Raw genomic sequence first — 22,031 nt, forward strand, 5'->3', positions numbered from 1 at the left:
TATCTGGAGGCCTTTTGCAATATGTTACTGTTTGATATATTGTTAGCATCTTTTTAAGGGGGTGGGGAGTATTGTTAGACTGAGGCTGTGAAGAAGCTGTATAAGCGGAACATTTCTTTCCTGTGCACTGAACTTTGCTGTCAGTAAAGTTACGTTGGATCAGAGACGTGTGCTGCAGAGATTCTGTATCAGGATATGGGTAATATGGTAATGGATGGGTTCTTATAAGTAATGGCATTTTATATTAGATTAATATAAAGTTAATTATATAATTATCAGCAACTTTATCAAAGCAACAAATCAGCAAGTTTTTTTATGAAATTTATTTTATATAATTTGTTATTGTTTTTTCTATTGTATGAACATCCTTATGCTAAATCTTCTCAGAAGGAAGAGGCAGATGTGGAAATCTGGTATGTTTCCCTTTAAATGAGGTCCAATGGATGAGTAACCATGATTAAAGGGGTGTTCCGATGGGAAACTTTTTTTTTAATGAACTGGTGCCAGAAAGTTAAACAGATTTGTAAATTACTTCTATTAAAAAAAATCTTTACCCTTCCAGTACTTTTTAGCGGCTGTATGCTACAGAGGAAATTTTTATTATTTTTTTTTTATTATTTCTTTTTTTTGTCTTGTCCACAGTGCTCTCTGCTGACACCTCTGTCCGTGTCAGGAACTGTTCAGAGCAGGACGGTTCCTGAGACGGGCATCAGGTGTCAGCAGAGAGCACTGTGGACATACAAAAAATAAATTCAAAAAGAAAAGAATTTCCTCCGTAGAATACAGCTGCTAAAAAGTACTGGAAGAATAAAGATTTTTTAATAGAAGTAATATACAAATCGGCTTAACTTTCTGGCACCAGTTGATTTAAAAATAAAAATGTTTGCCACCGGAGTACTCCTTTAACCTCTTAAGGACGGCGGGCGTATCCATACACCCCTGTTTTAAAGTCCCTAAGGACTGAGGGCTTATGAATACGCCCGTGGGAATTCCGGTCCCCGCCACTAGCCGGTTGGGATGCCTGCTGAAATCATTCTGTCGATCGCAGGAAATCACATGTCAATTCAGACATGCGATTTTCTGCTATTTCCGGGCTGATTGGGTCTCTGGTGACCCGATCGCCCGGAAAATAGGGATGATCGGAGCTGTCAGTGACAGCCCCGATCATCCTGAGGGATAGGAGCGAGGTTGCAGTGCTGCGATCTCCTCCTATCCCCTGCCATTAGGTCAGCAATGAGTGCTGACCAATGGCAGTATAAGACGGGGGGGGGGGGGGGTTGCCATGGAAACCCCCCCCCCTGCTCTGCCCACCCCTGTATGTCGGGCAGAGCAGGGGAAGAAGATGGCGGCCGGTACCTGAGGAGAAGATGCCGTGGGGACCGCCGATCATCAGTGACAGCAGCAGAGATCAGCGGTGCAGGTAGGGAGGCGGCGGTGGGGGGGGGGTGTAAAGGAAGGTGGCAGTAAAGCGATATTTACTGCTGACCTTCCAGTGGTTGCCAAACTGCAACTCCCAGCATGCCCAGACAGCCAAGTAACTACGCTCAGGTAGAGTCCCTCAGGTGGGATAGCCCCTAGTCAGCTCTCCTTAAGACTAATTCTCTAATGCCAGTACATGTCTATATTTAATAATAGTATATATCTTGTGTAATGTATAGTACTTACCTTGTTTAGTGTCGCAGGACCTTCGGTCATGTAACCATGTTAGTAACCTCTATGGTATGTTGGAGGACCTTAGGAGGTCCTTGAGTCACGTGTTACCCACAAATCTTTGTAATGGTGATTGACACAAGTATGGACCAATTAACACTAGTCCAGCCCCTGCCCATATAAGGGAACTGTAGCCAATTATCGCTCTCTTGGGTTGCTGCTCTCGTGGATGCCGGACTAGCAGGACGGATCTGCGCAACTTTCAAAGACGAGCTAGGCCTCAAAACCTACCGGCCTCAGCTGAACTAAACCGTGAGTTCTAAATTACCCCCGCTAATGCTAGCGTGACTACTGGACCGCAACTAAATCCCCTAAATCCAGTGGAACAGCGCCTAATACCTAAAGACTCTAAATTGCTAAAGTCCCAACCTTTGTCAATCTCCAGAGAAAGCAGTTGTATGCATAGAGACTGTTCAGTTTATGAAGCTTGCAGAAGATCTTCAGTAAAAGTTATACCTGTTTCAGAAAACTCTACGGTTGTGGACATTCTATTATTATCTACCTCCCTATCGCTCTTGGGAAGGGTGGTGGTAGGACAAGCATTACTGAGGAGCCCGCACCCTGGCGTCACGAATAGCAAGGGTTAACAAGCACCCTTTAATCACCACACAGCTACACTCCCCATACCCTACATCCCCCAGGCTACTACAACTATTACAGTGGGGCCCAAAGGGTAGCCCTCCAGATGTTGCCAAACTACAACTCTCAGCATGCTAGACTGCCCAGGCATGCCGGGAGTTGTAGTTCTGTAACATCTGTCCCTTCAGATTTTGCAATTTTCATGAAAATTTAGAAAATTGCTGCTATACTTTGAAGCCCTCTAATTTTTTCAAAAAGTACAAATATGTCCATTTTATGATGCAAACATAAAGCAGACATATTGTATATGTGAATCAATATATAAATTATGTGGAATATCAATTTACCTTACAAGTAGAGAGCTTCAAATTTAGAAAAATGCAAAATTTTCTAAATTTGGGGATTTTTCTCCAAGAAAGGATGCACGTAGCGACAAAAATTTACCACCAAAATAAAGTAGAATATGTCACGAAAAAACTATCTCAGAATAATCGGTAAAAGCATCTTAGAGTTATTAATGCTTAAAGTGACAGTGATCAGAATTGCAAAAAAAGGGCTCAGTCCTTAAGGTGAAAAAGGGCTCAGTCCTTAAGGAGTTAAGAACACCAGGTGTGTTTGAAATGTATTGGTTCTATATTTATATTTCCCTTGCAGGACTGACAAGTGTTATTTCTGGAACTAGTTTCTGCCCCTGACAAGGATTTAGTCCCGGCTGGATTGGTGGCTCTTGTTGTTTCATTGGGGTCAGATGGGTTGTTTGTGTTTTTGACCGGTCTTCCAGCTCAAAGGACGGATAATTCCGAAATGTTGTGCAGCTGACGTACTCAGGGAAAACAGATGTATAACCTTCACGTACCAGCTCCCTCTGTGAAGAAATGTATTTTATATATGTAATTTCCCAATATCGAAGCTGTGCTACTTATAGTTGCCTAGAACCACCTGTCTTGCTGTCTAAATGACCCCATTCCTGGCCTTTTGACCACATTTGTGGTGCCCCTGAGATGATGGGAATAGCAGTTCAGGGCAGCGAGGAACAGTAGTATCTTTAAACATTTTGTTCAAACGCTTGGAGCGGGCAGCAGGGGTCATGAGATCATGGCCACGCTGATTGTGAGGTCACGCCACGCCCCCTCCCATAGACTTGCATTGAGGGGGCGTGGTGTGACTTCACAAACAGCGTGGCCTTGACATCACAACCCCCACCGCCCGCACCCAGCATTCTTAATGAACAGCAGGTGCCCCCCGCTATCACACATGTTATCCTCTATCCTTTGGATAGGGAATAAAATTACTAGTGGCGGAGTACCCCTTTAACAAAGTTTATGTATCCACAACAGCTTTGTGATCTGGCTGGACCCTGTATGTCCTTCCGGGGCCCCTGCAACTTTTGTAATTAAGGGTTTGCAAAGTTATGAAAGTCTGTGACCCCGGGGTTCATTACGATGTATTGTCTTGTTGCTGGTGTACCGTCGATGGTATGTGCTAAAAACTTGATCTAGACACGTTGTTAACCTAAAAAACAGGAACAGCTTTACTTGAAATCCCCTGTGCACACTGATACATACACTCTCCTTACAGCACAGTACAGAGATCTTTTTAGTGATCTTTTTATACCTAGGCCGATAACCATGACAAGGGGGCATCCTCTACATCTAGAGGAAAGAAGGTTTTACCATCATCACAGACAGAGATTCTTTACTGTAAGAGCAGTGAGACTATGGAACTCTCTGCCACATGCTGTTGTGATGTCTGACTAAATAAACAACTTCAAGGGGGGCCTGGATTTTTTTTTGGGAAAAATATACCGTATTTATCGGGGTATACCACGCACCAGCCTATAACACGCACCCTCATTTTACCAAGGATATTTGGGTAAAAAAAGTTTTTTACCCAAATATCCATGATAAAATGAGGGTGCGTGTGTGCGCGTGTATACCCCGATATACCCCCAGGAAAGGCAGGGGGAGAGAGGCCGTCGCTGCCCGCTTCTCTCCCCCTGCCTTTCCTGGGGTCTAGAGCGCTGCTGTCGGCCCTTTTCACCCCCTGGTTATCGGCGCCGCTGCCCGTTCTGTCCCCCTGACTATCGGTGCCGATAGCCAGGGGGAGAGAAGCGGCGCCGGCAGCCAGGGGGAGAGAAGGGGCAGCGGCACCCATTGCCAGCGCCGCTGCCCCGTTGCCTCCCCCCATCCCCGGTGGCATAATTACCTGAGTCGGGTCTGTGCTGCTCTAGGCCTCCGTCGTGCGTTCCCAGCGTCGTTGCTATGCACGGCGCGGCGCTCTGACGTCACGTGCCGCGCCGTTCAGCGCATAGCAAAGACGCCGGGGACGCACGACGGAGGCCTGGAGCAGCGCGGACTCGACTCAGGTAATTATGCCACCGGGGATGGGGGGAGGCAACGGGGCAGCGGCGCCGGCAATGGGTGCCGCTGCCCCTTCTCTCCCCCTGGCTGGTGGCGCCGCTTCTCTCTCCCTGGCTATCGGCGCCGGCACCGATAGTCAGGGGGACAGAACGGGCAGCGGCACCGATAACCAGGGGGTGAAAAGGGCCGACAGCAGCGCTCTAGACCCCAGGAAAGGCAGGGGGAGAGAAGCGGGCAGCGACGGCCTCTCTCCCCCTGCCTTTCCTGGGGGTGTATCGGCGTATAACACGCACACAGACTTTAGGCTAAAAATTTTAGCCTAAAAAGTGCGTGTTATACGCCGATAAATACGGTAATATTACAGGTTTTATGGGGATACAACGTTGATCATGGGGCAGTTGGTATCAGCCTCATGTTTTTTGTTTTTTTTACTTCCTCTGGATCAACAAAGTAGGGTTTTATTTAGGTTGAACTCGATAGACTTTTGTCTTTTTTCAATCTTACAAACTATGTTACTGTGTAGTAAGATTGCACATTTTTTAGGTTAGATGCATAACATTTGGAAACAATCCTGTTAAATAGCTTTAGTACCAGGAATACTGAAGAAAAGTCTCTAATAAGGTTATGAGCTGTTACTTATGTACCTGGCCGGCTCCAGCCCCACGTTGATCTTCCTCTTGGTGCAGCCGGCAGCTTCCTTTGTCATCCTGACAATGGCCCAGCATGTCGCAGGGCCACTTGTCAGTGAGTGAAGTGTCGGCCTAACAGTCGGTGGGAGTTCTGGCCAATCAGATGCAGTGCTGGCACTCACATTTCCCACTTCTTTATGAGGTCTACCCCATCACTTTTCCATATTCCATGTGCCTATTTATCCTGTGACCTATCTTGTGTATCCAGACCTCTGCTTCTGACCTGACAACCCTTTGCTTACCTATTTTTGGACTTTGCTGCTATTTAGATTTGACCCATTGCCTGTCCTGATGTTTCCATTGCTTGTGATTTTGTAATACGTTGCCCTCCTAGTTTCTGATTTCTGACTTTTTCCTGTTTAACTCTTTGTATGCTGATTTTGCACAGTTTGTACTTATGTGTTGCTGACCTAGTTTGCCTGACTTTTCTGACTACTCTGACCCTCCCACACGTAGCTAAGCATAGGGACCATCATCCAGTTGAGGGCCACCATTTAGGGTGGATTGTCCAATTAGGTAAGGACAGGGTTGGGGCAAGATCCAGGTTGCACTTCTCCCTACCAGGATGTGATGTGTAAGCACTTGAAGTGTTGCTAGTGAAGATACACAGTCCAGTTAAGGTATGCTTTACTGAGGAGGTTGTTTACAGCTTAGTTCACTGTAGTGAATAGGTAAAAGACTTTTGCACATGCATAAGTATTCTTTATCACAGGGAATAAGGCAAAAAAATTGAATTGTAAGCTACGCAGCACTGACTTCAGCCAGAAGCCCACAAAGAGTCCAGTGACAGCAGAAGAGCACTTGTACAGCTTCTATCTCTTCTAGCTTTTGAAACAATTTTCCCTCTCACATCTTGGAATGTAGAAAAAGATACCCTCTTTCAGCATGGACTGGAGACAGTTTGTGAGCAATACACCTCCTAAACACCACATGGTGCAGTGGTTTACCAAGACCAACCCAAAGCTAACTCGATTTGATAAAAAACTCAAATAGGATTAGGAATTCTCTGGCAGATGGTTTCCTATTTGCACTCAGAGAACACTGCTAATAGTTAGGTCTGTACCACAGATTTTCACAATAATGTGCAAATTTAACTTTATTTGTTTCCCACTTATACTTAGAGCATAGTCATTAGCCTGTCAGTGGTCAGTACCTGTTGTTTGCACATAATGATTTATAATGCGGTGCCAGTATTCACAGTGCTCACCATGTTCACGATCATAACATCATTCATCATAGATTGCATTATACTGGTTATATTGTTGTGCAGCAAATCCAATCACTCAGAACATATATTCAATAGAACCTTTCCTCCTGAAGTCGCTCGTTTCTGGTTCAACATGTTTCCTGCTGTAAAATATTTTCAGGGATCATATCGATCGCTTTTATATCTCACATTGTGCATGTGCAGCACTGATGTTGGCCACATCATTGCTGCGCAAACACACAATATGTGAACTCTCCAGATAACGGGGACATGTCTATAAGTAAATGTACATGTGTATTTTTACAGCCATTAAATTATATTAATATATTACAGCTGTAGCAAACTCTGACTGCAGAGAGTGGGTGTTTAAAGGGGTACTCCGGCCCTAAGACATCTTATCCCCTATCCAAAGGATAGGGGATAAGATGTCTGATCGCGGGGGTCTTGCCGCTGGGGACCCCTGCAATCTAGCATGCAGCACCCACCTGTGAGCACTGCAGGAAGCGCTGGAGGCTCCAAGTCTTATGCCTCCCGTCCACGGGGACAGAGTATTGTGATGTCACGACTGCGCCCCCATGTGATGTCATGCCCTGCCCCCTCAATGCAAGTCTACGGGAGTGGGCGTGACAGCCGTCATGGCCGCCACACCCCCTCCCATAGACTTGCATTGAATGGGCGGGGCATGATGTCACACGGGGCGGATACTCCATCCCTGTGTTCGGGGGCATAAGAGTACTGCATGCTAGATTGCAGGGGTCCCAAGCGGTTGGACCCCCATGTTCAGACATCTTATCCCCTATCCTTTGGATAGGGGATAAGATATCTTAGGGCCGGAGTACCCCTTTAAAGCCCCTGCACTATTTGTACATGGAACACATGCTGTATACATGCCTACCCTGCAATCACAGGGGAAGAGCCCACCAATAGGTTTACCAAGTTTCCTCAAATGCTGTGGTCACTATTGACATTTAAAGGACTATCTCTGATTATGGCCGTCACAACTGGGGCCGGATGCGCCGCACACAGGGCTGGTATTAGAATAAATGTTGGACCCAAATACTGAAATTTCAATTCAACAACATACTAACATATTATATACTATGATAAGTAATACCATTATATAGGGCCCAAATCATACCGCCACACCAGGAACACTACCATTACCACTAAATTGTGATTAAATAATCCTATTATGTACACAGAAGTATTTCCCCCATAAAATGACCATACAGATACCAGGTCCACGCAGGCTCTGCAGACCACATACATGACTACAGTGCAGGTACCTTCAGCGACTTACAGGTGACATCTTTTTTGATCAGAGTAGTTCTCTTTTCCCTTCTTTTCCATCCAGGCTAGACCGCTATAATAACTCCATCCGGTCAGAATCTGCCAAACATGTTAAGCTACTTACTTTTTCAGCAGCCATTCCACCTTTCTACAAGCCTCCAATCCATGAAGCCCAAAATATAATGTCCTCATTGATGTCCTATACGTAATAGTGCCCCTCTTTTGTGCCTCACACAGTGAGTGTGTAGGTGGCTATGTTATGTTCAGTGGGGAGGGGGGTGGAAGGGCAATTAGCTCCTCCACTAAGAAGGTAGGTAAATTCCCCCATCTATTAAATATCCAACTGACTACAACCAGGACCGGGTTTAAGAGAAGCTTTAAACCTTGGGGGGTGCTTGTGGATCACAGATCATATTTTACAATACCCACATATAGGGAAAGAGTATCAGTCACATCTGATTAGCATAATTCTTTAATAGTGAGTTAAAGTTACAGATAATTCGTTTTGGTCCACTCTACTGGGATCTTCATTAGGTATCTGGCACATATCAGTTATGCCTAATAAAGGGCCCGGTGCCTTGGACCGAAACATGTTAACTGTAATTGTCTACTTTGGATTACCTTTCTGCTGTGAAGGGAGATTCGGATAACACCAGTAGGAGCAAATAAATATGTAGGGAGACTGGATATGTAGGAAGGTCCCCACAATAAAGTTACCTCATAAAGTTTACCCCCCATTAAAGGGGTATTCCCATCTCTGTACTAAGGATCCCTAGCTCCTTGCAGCCTGCTTGTGCACATGTTGTTAGTCTAATTGATTTAAGTGATTGTGGGAGCATCACAAGCTACACTGTTTTTGGCTTCCTGCCCCCACCCCTCCCTTCCAGTAGGTATTTAAGGCCCCTGATAGGTAGGTTCTCCCAATTATGTAGGTAGAGCCCATAGTAGATCCCAACCACTAGGTAAGACCCCTCTCAGCAAGTAAGACCCATGATATATTGGTGGCCCCAGTATTGGCAGTATTGGTACCCGGTAGTAAATGCCCCCATATTACTCCCTCCCCATTAACAATATTCACCTGTGCACCAAAATTTAAAAAAAATTATACTTCAGGCCTGCGGCTTGGGATATTAAGTGACAGAGCAAAGAGCCTACAGCTTTTACCTCTGTCATGGCTAGAAGCTGTATGTGTTCCTAATGGCATGCTTTACAGCAGTGGTGTAAAGTCTGAGTAGCCAGGGCACCAGGCAAGGCAATAGCCCAGGTGGCCCCACCCTTATGCCGGCCCTGACTGTACTTGAATGGCATGGTAGAGGAATGAGTTGAATATTTCCATAATAATTTTTTTGTATTTACCATATTTGGCAACATTTGAATCCAATGTAATTAAAAAGATTTCCCTTCTCCATTTTACTCCAAATTACCCCAGAAACCCTTCTCTTACCTTAGTTTAGTATAAACTCTGTGAAAAGCAAGTGAAAGTGACCATGACGTGCTTTGACTAGGGGCAGTTCCAGGTTTATTTTTTTTACTAACAAAACCAGAGCAAAAAAACAAAAGGCAAAACTCAAAACATTACGATATTTTACACGTTAGTTACAATCTGAACACATTATTTTATTCTTCTGCTACACCACTACATATGAACTACCGTATATACTCGAGTATAAGCCGACCCGAATATAAGCCGAGGCCCCTAATTTCATCCCAAAATCCCAGGAAAAGTTATTGACTCGAGTATAAGCCTAGGGTGGGAAATACATCATTCCCCCCTGTCATCATCCAGACCCTCATCCTCATCACCCTGTCATCATCCCCCTTTCATCATCCCCCTTTCATCATCCCCTTGTCATCATCCCACACCCCCCCTTCATCATCCCCTTGTCATCATCCCACACCCCCCCCTTCATCATCCCCTTGTCATCATCCCCCTGTCATCATCCCCATCCCCCTTTATCATCCCCTTGTCATCATCCCACACCCCCCCTTCATCATCCCCCTGTCATCATCCCACACACCCCCCCCTCTTCATCATCCCCTTGTCATCATCCCCCTGTCATCATCCCCACCCCCTTCATCATCTCCTTGTCATCATCCCACCCCCCCCCCCCCTTCATCATCCCCTTGTCATCATCCTCTTGTCATCATTCTCTTGTGAACTATCCGCCCTCAGTGGTCTTCAACCTGCGGACCTCCAGAGGTTTCAAATCTACAACTCCCAGCAAGCCTGGTCAGCCATCGGCTGTCCGGGCTTGCTGGGAGTTGTAGTTTTAAAACCTCTGGAGGTCCGCAGGTTGTAGACCACTGCGGCCTTCAACATCATCCAGCCCCCTCTCACCCCCTTTAGTTCTGTACAGTACTCGCCTCTGCTCGGCGCTGGTCCGGTGCTGCAGGACTGTGTGGTGAGGAGGTCGTCCGGTGGGATAGTGGTTCCGGGCTGCTATCTTCACCGGGGGCACCTCTTCTCCACGCTTCGGGCCCAGAATAAAGGCGTAGCCTTGATGATGACGCAGAAGGACGTTGGTAATGAACTTACCTCTGCGTCGTCGTCAAGGCAACGTAACTATTCTGGGGCCGGGCCCGAAGCGCAGAGAAGAGGCCTCCCCGGTGAAGATAGCAGCCCGGAACCACTATCACACCGGACGACCTCCCCACCGGACAGTCCTGCAGCACCGTACCAGCGCCGAGCGGAGGCGAGTACTGTACAGAACTAAAGGGGGTGAGAGGGGGCTGGATGATGTCGAAGGCCGCAGTGGTCTTCAACCTGCGGACCTCCAGAGGTTTCAAAACTACAACTCCTAGCAAGCCCGGACAGCCGATGGCTGCCAGGGCTTGCTGGGAGTTGTACTTTTGAAACCTCTGGAGGTCCGCAGGTTGAAGACCACTGAGGGTGGAGAGTTCACTCGAGTATAAGCCGAGGGGGGTGTTTTCAGCACGAAAAATCGTGCTGTAAAACTCGGCTTATACTCGAGTATATATATATATATATATATATATATATATATATATATATATATATATATATCATATTTATAATTATTAACTATGTATTTATTTTGTTATTATTATATTGTTTAATTATACATTTTAATTGCCTGTATATACATATATATATATATATATATATATATATATATATATATATATATATATATTTATATATATATAATAATATTTTATATTATTATCAATTTTTTATTTTAGTTTTTAATTAATATATTTGTCATTATTATTATATATTTTTTTTAATTATGCATTTGAATTACATACACAGATATATTTATCTCTCTCTCTATATAGATATATATATTTTTATTATAATAATATATTTTTTTATTTATTTCTTTATTAAATTTTTTTAGATATTTGTAATTATTACTATTATATATTTTTTTAATTATGCATTTGAATTACACACACACACACACACATATATATATATATATATATATATATATATATATATATATATAAATAGTGCACCACTGCTGTGAATGGCGCAACCACGGGTGTTGCAGTGTAAGTGGTGGGATCAGATGTTATATTAACCCCGGGGGTCGGATGGTATTAACCCCTATGTGTTCGTGACGCCAGTGTGGTTTTCAGGTTCCGGGAACACCACACACTCGGATTCTCCGCTATCCCACGGGCTAGTAGTGAATAAAGAGTCCACAACCAGTTGAGGGTAAACGGAGGCTTTACTGAGTAGAAGACAGGTGTAATTATCTTCACAGCTATGGCCAGAATTCCCAGAGAGGTGGCCAGGACCCAGAGGACCTCGCAGCTGCTGGACCAATACTTGTAATAAACTTGACTTGCAATTAGACTTGACTTGTATTTGGACTTGTACTTGTAATTAGACTTGACTTATACTATGTGCAGGTCTTGACTAGATGTAATGACAGCAGACATAGACTTTAGCTTTGTGGCACTCTGGATGCTGAATACTTGTCTCTAAGGCCTCTGGTAGCTGCTTCAGCAAATACTTGGATGTTACAGCTATGAGCACATAACACAAATAGTCAGAATTAAAAGAGATGTCCAGCACAGACTTTTTCTATTCCATCCAGCTCGGGCTGCAAAAAAAGACAAAACAAACTTTTACTTACCTCCATATGTTGCCCCCAAGCTCCGCAACAACTGATCGGTCAGCCGGGCTGTCTGCTTCCTACTTCCTTTAGCCCGGTACGTCACACGGAGCTTCAGCCTATCACCGGCTGCAGCGATGTCCCGCCTCGGCCAGTGATAGGCTGAAGCACCATGTGACGTACCGGGCTAAAGGAAGTATGAAGTAAACAGCCCAGTCGACCGATCAGCTGTTGCGGAGCTCCGGGGCAACATATGGAGGTAAGTGAAAGTTTGTTTTGTCTTTTTTTGCAGCCCGGGCAGGACGGAATAGAAATAGTCTGTGGCGGACATCTCCTTTAAGATGGCCACCCCTTTATATAGTGAGGGGGCTGGACTATAGCCCATTGGTCAAGCTGTGGGTCATAGGTTAAAGCTGGTGCTCTCTGGGAGTACATGTTGCAACAAATCATATAACTGCATAACATAACATGTGACAGGCTTACTCACACAGGTCCTTGAGCCCTCCACATTTAATTAATTAACAGGAGAACAAGGGGAGTCCCTGCAGTGGAGCCCCCAGGTCACTGAGGGACTCAACCTGACAGGGCCTACAGGTAGCACAGGAACATGCACCTGTACTGGGACACCACATATATATATATATGTGTGTGTGTGTATGTATATATATATATATATATTCATATATATATTTTTTATTACTATCTAATTTTTTATTTATTTATTTTATTTTTTATACATTTGTAATCATTATTATTGTTATATATTTTTTAATTATGCATTTGAATTGCATACACACATATATATATATATATATATATATATTATTTTTTATTATTATTATTATATATTTTTATTTCTTTATTTTATATTTTATATATTTTTAATCATTATTATTATTATATATTTTTTACATTTTACATTTTAATTACATATATATATATATATATATATATATATATATATATATATAATTTGTATTATTATTTATTCGTTTTTATTAATATATTTTTCATTGTTAGCAGTGTGCAAGTATGGAAAAATCTATTTTTTTTATGTTTACAAATAATAAATTCCATGTCAGGTGTACTTTTTCTTTAAGAGCGAGGGCTTCTTGGCTGCAGATTTCTGGGCTTCTGTGTGATCTCCAGTAATATAGTGGGTGGGTGTGTTAGGTGGGGAGGTGCAGGCACATTATTTAGTCTCCAGTTCCCGCAGCTCACATCATTTCACTTCTGCCAAGCACAGATGTTGCTCTGTCTTCTTGTGTAACTTCCACTTCAGCATTTCACTTCTCTTCTGCAGCCTCCACTGATCTCTGACCATCGGGACCTGTTTTCCAAGAACCCAATGGGTAAGTTCATGAAATGTCTAATTTCGATAAGGAACATGCACTTGTAAAATGTGAATTATTCAGAAGAAGGGGTTAAAACTTGCTGACGGCACTAAGTGATATGATCTTTTCTTAGAATGTTGTTAAATTGTGGTCAATACGCGGAGTTTATGAATAGGGGGAGATCTATCAAGGGCAAAATTGCGACTATTTGGACTATTTGGTGTAAAAAAAATTGCTAATTGATGGTCTAAATCAGTAGTCTCTAAACTGTGGACCTCCGGATGTTGCAAAACTACAACTCCCAGCATGCTGAGAGTTGTAGTGTTGCAACACCTGGAGGTCCTCTATTTGGAGTCCCCTAGTCTAAATGGTCTGCGTAGAATTTGTATTAGCTGGCAAATTGTATTTTTCCTGTACGCCACAGTGTGGATGTATCACCTCTTAGGGGCGTGGTTTCTCAGTAGCATGTGTATTCAAGTGATTTGCGCATAATTTTTCGCATCTGTACTCCACCTATGACCAGGTTGAAGTATAGACACGCTTAAAGGGGTACTCCGCTCCTAGACATCTTATCCCCTATCCAAAGGATAAGATGTCTGATCGCAGGGGGGGGGGGTCCGGCTGCTGGGACGCCTCGTGATCTGCGGCGTGACGGCTGTGATAGTTCGAAACCGGCACAAAGCAAACTTTGACGGGTGGCAGTGTGCCGGGCCGCCGATCGCGAGGGGTCACACCGGCCGGATCAACCCCCCCCCCCCCCCCACCCGTGCTCAAGCATCTTATCCCTTGGAACGGGGATAAGATGTCTAGGGGCAGAGTAGTCCTTAAATCCAAAGATTGAGGGTTGCATTTTTTCGGGAAAAACATATGAAGAAGCTTGCACATTTTTTATTGTATGCGTAACAGCAGTAAAAAAAAAAAAAGTGAAAAAAATAGGTGTGTCACATGACCTTAACTTGGTTTTTATTGTACTTTTATTATACTTCCCTGTTTCTTTTTCTTGACATACTGGCTGATACCATATTTGTTTTGTTATACTTATGCTCTTCCTTTCCTTGTTATGTATGGCTAAAATGTTGTAAAACTTCTATTAATAAACAGTTATTGTTAATAAAAATAAATTAAAAAAAGACAGCAAAAAAATAAATAAAAGGTAGAAGATTCTTCTCCCCCATAGTATTTGCAAAGTATTTTTAGCCAAAAACAGGACTGGAACCAACATAGAGAAAAACTGTAATGATCAGTCTGAGGAAGGGGGAAAAAAAGGCCCCGAAACGCGTCTTTGGTTTCATGTACTAGCTGCTAATTGTTTTGTAGTGAAAAAATAAGTATACGCTGGATTTGAAAAATACTCCTGATTGAGATATAATTTTCTTTTGTGATATAAAGGTCTTTTTTTCTCCACTTCTTTGCTAAAAACTTTAATGGACAGATTTGCACCTTATTTGTGTTTTGGATCCACTGCTGGTTTTGGCTAGAAAAATAAATAAAAATACAGACCGAAATACTGCGTGGGAGCCTAATCTTAGAGCCAAACCTGGGTACTTCGGAGCCAAACCTGGGTACTCCGGCTGCAAGGGGAGGGGGATATTGATTTACATGCCATTTTTCATGTGGGTAGAACTATGGTCCTCTGGAAAGTAATGTTGGTGTATTTACTGGTCTCCATGAATTCATCCCACTTTTTATGATCCCAAAAAACTACTGAATGGGTAATTCATTTGCTGAGATATTGAATATATATTTATCTAATATGTGGCATTGGAGGCATTTCAACCTGGTGCCTAACTGCATATATATGTTGTTGTTGTTATTATTATTTGTATTATTATTAGTACCATTATTGCTTGTGTTTTTATGTAGTTTGATGTTGTGGTATTTTCATTTTTATATGTATAAATGAAAAAGTACTGAAGAACATATGGTAAAGGGGAACTTAATTTAAAGGGGAATTCCAGGAAAAAAATTAGAGATGAGCGAACTTACAGTTAATTTGATTCGTCACGAACTTCTCAGCTCAGCAGTTGATGACTTATCCTGCATAAATTAGTTCAGCTTTCAGGTGCTCCGGAGGGCTGGAAAAGATGGATACAGTCCTAGGAAAGAGTCTCCTAGGACTGTATCCACCTTTTCCATCCCACGGGAGCACCTGAAAGCTGAACTAATTTATGCAGGAAAAGTCATCAACTGCCGAGCCGAGAAGTTTGTGGCGAATCGAATTTACTGTAAGTTTGCTCATCTCTAAAAAAAAATGTGTTTCTTTTTTATATCAACTGGCTCCAGAAAGTTAAACAGATTTGTAAATTACTTCTATTAAAAAAATCTTAATCCTTCCAATAATTATCAGCTGCTGAAGTTGAGTTGTTCTTTTCTGTGTGGCAACAGTGCTCTCTGCTGACATCTCTGCTTGTCTCTGGAACTGCACAGAGTAGAAGAGGTTTGCTATGGGGATTTGCTTCTCCTCTGGACAGTTCCCGAGACACGTGTCATCAGAGAGCACTTAGACAGAAAAGAACAACTCCACTTCAGCAGCTCATAAGTACTGAAAGGATTAAGATTTTTTTTAATAGAAGTAATTTACAACTCTATTTAACTTTCTAGAGCCAATTAATATATATAAAAAAAAAGTTTTTTCATGGATAACCCCTTTAATATCAGGTTTTATAGACCACTATGATACATGTATTGCACACTTTACTGTATGAGGAACGTTACCTTTATTAACTTAAACCCCAACTTCATAGCCCGATATATACATTTTTTAAGGGGAACTCCAGTTTGTAAAACTTATCCCCTATCCTGTGGATGGGTGATAAGGTGCCAATCACGGAGGGGTCCGACCACTGACTTACCGCTCTGATCACTTCGGCCTCCACATTTCAAGACTGGTATTGGGAGTGACGGGTCACTCAGTCAATCACCGGCCGCAGTGTTGTCCAGCCTCAGATGGGGATTGGCTGAGCGGCTGTCATTCCCGACACCAGTTTTTCTTGGAAGGTGAGGGTCGGAGCGCTCAGGGAAGTAAGTCAACCCTGTTCTGGAGATCGAGTGGTCGATGACTTGCGATCAGCAACTTATCCACTATCCACAGTATAGGGGATACATTTTCCCAAACCAGAGTTCCGTGGAATGCGGAATCCGGCATGGAAATTCTGAGCTGTGAACATGGCCTAAGAATGACCCTTTATTTGATCACACTCTGTATTAGGATATTCCAGCATGTGTTGCATCAAACCACAGAATACGGCTAGCACTGTACAGCGGGGTTCTACTTACAACATAGTTCTCTCCTTGTAACATAATCTAATTATATCCTAAAGACAACAAAATATGTGGAAAAACAGTACTGTGCCAAGCCTGGGTTATGTAATGGTTCTGCATGTTACACAGAGGCATGGAGGGGACATTGCGCTGCCATATTACTACTCACAGTGATTGATCATTCCAGTGGTGATCCTGGGCTCAAGCATTAGTCATGAACCCAAAGTTTAGGTTTCTTACTGTAAGTGACGTACGGACAGCATGGGGCCTCAATTGCCAGTGTTTCCTTCAATTTCCTTGAAACATTTGGGACCTGGGTTTAAAGGGGCACTCCAACATCAGGTAAAAAAATGCTGCAAAGGTATATAATATTGCTTACCGTCTGCCCCAGTTCATAAACCACCCAAAATCCATTTGTTTTGGGTCTGAGCTGTTGCTTGGTACTACAATTCCCAGAATGTACTGCTTTACCTCAGCTCTTTCTCAAAGTCCTCCCAAAGCACTCCTGCCAGTTGCCTGTCTGGAGCTATTGCAGAACATCTCACATTTCACAGCAGACTATTGCACAATCAGTGAGGCTGCAGCACCTGCTATGTATTTCCTGACTGCTCCTCTGCCTGTCAAATTGACAGTACAGTTAAGCTCAAGTCTTAGGGTGATTGTTTTATTTAAACACAATTTTATATCTAACCAAGAGAAACATCTGCATAGATTTTGTATGTTCCCCTCACGTCTGCACTGTTTTGTCCCATACTGCAAAAGCATACTAATTGGGGCAATTTTATAGGAATCAAATAGTTCCAAAATGTCTGTGCCTCAGATCGGGAACTTTGATTGTGAGCCTTATTGATGGCTAATGTGAAGCAATAGGAAATAACTAAGACCATTTCCACACTGGGGTGTAATTTGGTTGGCATTTTACATTGGTATTTGTAAGCCAAAAGCCAGGAGTGGAACACACACAGAGAAAAACAATCATTCGAAGATGGGCACCTCTTTTGTTTAAAGGGGTACTCCAGTGGAAAACAAATTTCTTTATATCAACTGGTGCCAGAAAGTTAAACAGATTTGTGAATTACTTATATGTAAAAATCTTAATCCTACCAGTACTTATCAGCTGCTGTATACTACAGAGGAAGTTATTTTCTTTTTTAATTTATTTTCTGTCTGACCACAGTGCTCTCTGCTGACACCTCTGTCCATTTTTAGGAACTGCTCAGAGTAGGACATCAAACCTATCCTGCTCTGGACAGTTCCTGACATGGACAGAGGTGTCAGCAGAGAGCACTGTGGTAAGACAGAAAGGAAATTAAAAAAGAAAATAACTTCCTGTGGAGCATACAGCAGCTGATAAGTACTGGAAGGATTAAGATGTTTGAATAAAGGTAATTTACAAATGTGTTTAACTTTCTGGCACCAGTTGATTAAAAAAAAAATCCACTGGAGTACCCCTTTAAAAGCCTAGTGTTGTCTTATACTTGATGCAAAATACTAACCGAACTGCCACCCAGAAGTGGCCAAAGTGGCTGTTCTGCTGCCAGAAAGAAAATATTGACATTTCAATTGTCCAAGGGATTTCATTTAACCCCTTAAGGACGCAGCCCTTTTTCACCTTAAGGACTGAGCCCTTTTTCACAATTCTGACCACCGTCACTTTACGAATTAATAACACAAAAACGCTTTTACCGAATAATCTGATTCTTAGATTGTTGTTTCGTGACATATTCTACTTTATTTTGGTGGTAAATTTTCGCCGTTACTTGCATCCTTTTTTGGTGAAAAATCCCCAAATTTCATGAAAATTTAGAAAATTTTGCATTTTTCTAACTTTGAAGCCCTCTACTTGTAAGGAAAATCGATTCCCTACCTGAGCAAGTATCCAGCAGGCTCCAGCGAAGATCCCGGGTCCCCAGGCATCTTCTCCTGCAGGTACGACCTCCATCTTCTTCCCAGATCCCCTCGACATCCAGGGGCGGGCAGAACAGGGGGTTGCCATGGCAACCCCCTGTCCTGCGCTGCCATTGGTCAGAACTCCGTTCTGACTAATGGCAGGGGATAGGAGGAGATCACAGCTCTGCGACCTCACTCCTATCCCTTAGGCTGATCGGGGCTATTGCTGACAACTCCGATCAGTCCTATTTTCCGGGTGATCAGGTCCCCAGAGACCTGATCAGACCGGAATTGGAGAAAATTGCTTGTCTGAATTGACATACGATTTTCTCCGATCGCCGACATGGGGAGGTCTCAGGACCCCCCCCCCCCCCCCCCCCCTGGGCGATGTGGCGGGGTGCCTGCTGAATGATTTCAGCAGGCATCCGGCTCCGGTCCCCAACTGGCTAGCGGTGGGGACCGGATTTCCCACGGGCGTATGGATACACCCTCGGTCCTTAAGGACTCTGAATGCAGGGCGTATCCATATGCCCTGTGTCCTGAAGAGGTTAATGCAAATGGAGACTTTTTGAGGCTACATTTGCACTTTTTTTTTCAAAAAGCCACGAATTCTGCATTAGAGAATACAGAAGCTTATTAACTAGTGTTGAGCGGCATAGGCCATATTCGAATTCGCGAATATTCGCGAATATATGGACGAATATTCGTCATATTCGCGAATATTTGCATATTCGTAATATCCCCGTTTTATTTCCGCATATGCGAATATTCGTGTGTGCGAAAATTAGCATAAACGAAAATTCGCACATGCGAAAATTTGCGCATTCAAATTTTCGCATATGCGAACATTCGCACACCGGTCTCACACAGTAGTATTAGAGCCTTCTTACACCACATAAGCTGGAAGCAGAGAGGGATGATCACTGTGATGTGCACTGTGAAAAAAAAAAAAAAAACGAATATTCGTAATTACGAATATATAGCGCTATATTCGCGAATATTCGCGAATTCGCGAATATTCGCGAATTCTCAAATATGCGATATTCGCAAATAAAATTCGAATTGCGAATATTCGCGAGCAACACTATTATTAACATACAATTGTTACATTGAAAACATTATTATAAAGCTGCATAAAGTATCCCTTGTTCTTGGCAGATGCCTGCTGTGTGTTTAAAATGAGATATCAGAAGGTGGCATGGATTCCAAAAAATTATCCCGTTTTGGGAGTAGCAACAGGATTGGTGTCCCAAAATGGTGAAAAAGGAATAGCTTTTGTATGAAAAATCTAAAAAGAAATGATCCCTTTTTTGGGGATCATGAGGTGTGTACGTGTTGGCCTGGTGGGTAGTAGCGGTAGTGGACAGCTGGAGGGGATGGACTGGGGGGGGTTGTATTAGCCAGCAGAAAGTAGGCAGTAGTGGACTTGTTGGAGCTTCAGTAGCCAACATACAGCAGGAAGTGGCAGACTGGTGGAAGTGAAAGTAGCCAGTGGACAGCAGGAGGTGGCAGACTGGTGGGAGCAGTAGTAGCCAGGAGGTAGTGTCTGACACAGGAGGTTTAAATTCCTGATTCATTTTAACAAAAGTGAGTTTTTCCACATTACTGGTAGACAATCTTATTTGCTTAAGGGTGACGACAATGCCTACCACTCTTAACGCTCTCCCTCATGCTACATTGGAGGGTGGATAAAGTATCCCTGATTGTTGGTAGATGCCTGCCAGTGTTAAAATTCACATTAAGGTATTGGAAGACGCAGTGACTTTTTTCAAGTGTTCCAAAAATTATCCCTTTATGTGAGTTGCAACAGGATTGGTGACAGAGTCTCAAAATAGTAAAGAACCTGACAACAGTGAATAAATCCCTTTTGTGAATTTTAAAAATGTTAAAAAATTAAAAATTATACAGAATTCTCCTTCTGGGAGTTGCAACAGGAACCTGTACACAGTCAAATATATATATATATATATATTTTTTATACATTTTAACATTTGAAAGAATTATATCAAATTGAAATTCTGAAAAAAAGTAGACAAAATTCTCACCTTTTACATATTGCAACAGGTCTGTATACACTACAGAAATCACTTTTTGAAAATAAAAAATAGACAAATTTCGGCCTTGTTGAAAGTTGCAACGTCTGTACACACTAGAGATATAAGCTTTTTGAAATTTTGAAAAACATAGACTTTTGCTTTTTGAAATTTTGAATCAATGTATTGCTGGCCCTGGCCATAGCTACTATTTCAAGTATTTACTGTGGCATGCACTGTGCTGCACGCTGACAACTACATGGAGTATGATGAAGATTGAAGACTAATAGTAACTGTAGCCAGTGGACAGCAGGTAGTGGTGGATTGCTGATACTTGTAGCTAGGTCATGTGATGCCTCTCCATGGGGGACATTTATCAAAATATTTAGTAGATTTTTTTTTTTGCTTAAAATTGTCGCAAAAAAGTCTCAAGTGCGACTACTCTCTTTCTGCGACTTTTTGATTGTGCAGTTTCCTAAGCAAAAAATAAAAATCTTGCTTACCAAAGCAAAAAGTGATTCTTGACTTGCAGTGGTCACAGATTTATCAAGTGCAGAAGTCGCAAAAAGTCGCATGGCATGAAAAAACCTATTAAATTTACTCCAGCTCAGACATGGAGCAGAAAAAGCCACTACCAAAGCAAAAAAAAGAGAAATTGCTTATGTGAAAGAAATTTATCGACAGGCTGAAACCGATTGATAAATGAGTCGCACATAAGTAAAAACATTGTAAGAAAAAATAAACTAAAAAAAAGGAATACATAAGCAAACATAATCTCCCCCCATGTGCTTATAAAGAGCCCCAATTCCTAAAGTTGGACCCTGGCTATGTCTTACTTTCTTAAGATAGTAAAGAATGTCCACACTGCAGGATACCAAAGAGATATTTACATCACCACCCAACTGTGCCCCCCCTCTGGAAGGTTCTTTTCTCAAGCTCGCAGATGCATCAGCATTGCCGTCACCTGCTATGATCAGAGCAACAACCCTGCTGACATCCTCATCATCAAACTCCATCTCATCGCCCCCACCACTCCTCTCAGTAGGAACTTCTGATCATAGGCTTTTTGCTCCCCCTCAGCATATCCATCATGATGCCTTACAGCATTCCCACCACACCTACCACCACTAGTGCAAGGCACGACCAATGCTTCCACCTCCATTACTTCTGCAACACACTCCAAATGTTGAGTCTCCTCACAAAACTCCTCCTCATGGCTAATACTATCGGTCTGTATAGCACTGGGAGGTAGCAAAGACAGAGAAAATGGAACAGACCTTCTAGGACTGACATTTCCACCATGCTATGTAACTGTAGATGATAAGGAATCCCCTGACACCTGGCTCATCATGACGGTCTGGGCCAGATGGAGAAGAAAAATGAAAGGGACCAATTCCAATCAGAGAAGACGTCAACTGATATAACTGTATGTAATCACTTATATGGTCTGTAGTGTAATGATGGGGGTTGTTGTCAATAACCCGATATAACTGTATGTAATCACTTATATGGTCTGTAGTGGTAATGATGGGGGTTGTTGTCCATCACCTGTTATAACTATATGTAATCTCTTATATGGTCTGTAGTGTA

The 22,031-nt window shown here is 42.8% G+C and overlaps 1 protein-coding gene across 4 annotated transcripts in view; it reads left to right on the forward strand.

Moving 5' to 3' along the window:
• Positions 1-22,031, forward strand: part of CYSLTR1 (cysteinyl leukotriene receptor 1) — a 79,769-nt gene that overhangs the window by 25,218 nt on the left and 32,520 nt on the right. Inside the window, exons 1-2 of one of the 4 annotated variants that reach the window (XM_056538899.1) lie at positions 12,095-12,182; positions 13,227-13,275. The exons of 1 other annotated variant lie outside the window; for it this stretch is intronic. The gene's annotated coding sequence lies outside the window, so the exon portion shown is untranslated. Of the gene's footprint in view, positions 1-12,094; positions 12,183-13,067; positions 13,276-21,395; positions 21,868-22,031 lie in introns of those variants that run through there. 2 more of the 4 variants (XM_056538898.1, XM_056538901.1) reach the window with 2 other exon arrangements.

Source organism: Hyla sarda, chromosome 9 (genome assembly GCF_029499605.1).
Source record: "Hyla sarda isolate aHylSar1 chromosome 9, aHylSar1.hap1, whole genome shotgun sequence".
Classification (NCBI taxonomy): Eukaryota; Metazoa; Chordata; class Amphibia; order Anura; family Hylidae; genus Hyla; species Hyla sarda.